This window comes from Macaca mulatta, chromosome 3 (genome assembly GCF_049350105.2).
Source record: "Macaca mulatta isolate MMU2019108-1 chromosome 3, T2T-MMU8v2.0, whole genome shotgun sequence".
NCBI lineage: Eukaryota > Metazoa > Chordata > Mammalia > Primates > Cercopithecidae > Macaca > Macaca mulatta.
In genome coordinates, this window is record NC_133408.1 from 50,169,754 (window position 1) to 50,170,810 (window position 1,057).

Below are 1,057 nucleotides of genomic sequence, written 5' to 3' on the forward strand. Positions count from 1 at the left end.
CAAGGCTGCAGTGAGCCACGATTGTGCCACTGCACTACAGCCCAGGCAACAGAATGAGACCCTGTCTTTTAAAAAAAAAAAATGGCCGGGCGCGGTGGCTCAAGCCTGTAATCCCAGCACTTTGGGAGGCTGAGACAGGCGGATCACAAGGTCAGGAGATCGAGACCGTCCTGGCTAACACGGTGAAACCCCGTCTCTACTAAAAAATACACACACATAAAAAACTAGCTGGGCGAGGTGGTGGGCGCCTGTAGTCCCAGCTACTCAGGAGGCTGAGGCAGGAGAATGGTGTAAACCCGGGAGGCGGAGCTTGCAGTGAGCTGAGATCCGGCCACTGCACTCCAGCCTGGGTGACAGAGCCAGACTCCGTCTCAAAAAAAAAAAAAACATTTATTAAAAAAAAAAAAAAAGGCAAGATGGGGGTTGGTTAGATCAGATCTCTTTCATTGTCATAATTTTCTCACTGTGGTAATTTTTTGCAAAGGCAGTTTCAGGGCAGCCCCTCTCTGCCTTCCCATGTGTAATGTGGGGTGAACAGCCTCCCTCAGAGGCCTCCCGGGACTCTGTGAGACGGCAGATGGAAGATTCCGGGTGATAAGATGCTCTGCGCGCAGGCATTTCCAGGGTTTGCTCTAGGGTTTGCAGCGGGAGCTGAGAGGGTCCCACTGCGCCCCCTTTCCTGAGCCAGACATTTCAGCCGAGCTCAGCCCAGCCTGGGGTGTATCTGCCATCAGTCACCACTGTCAAAGCTTACAGTATCCAGCCCCCGACACATACACAACCACACACATGTCACTGCCCTCCCCCAACACAGAATCAGGCCCCAGCCTGTGGAGGGAGCATTTTCAGTACCCCCAACCATGGCCCCAACCAGGCAACCTCCCTCCAGGGCTGCAGCGGTGTTAACCTAATTCCGGGCCTGCGGTGGGCCTGGCACACTGGCGCCGGCTCACAGCTCACAGCCGGCTGGGAGAATACAAACCAGAAGGAGCCCGGGGCGGGGAGGGATTGGGGGAGCCAGCAGGACGCGGAGGAGTTATTTTTAGGCAGCAAGGTG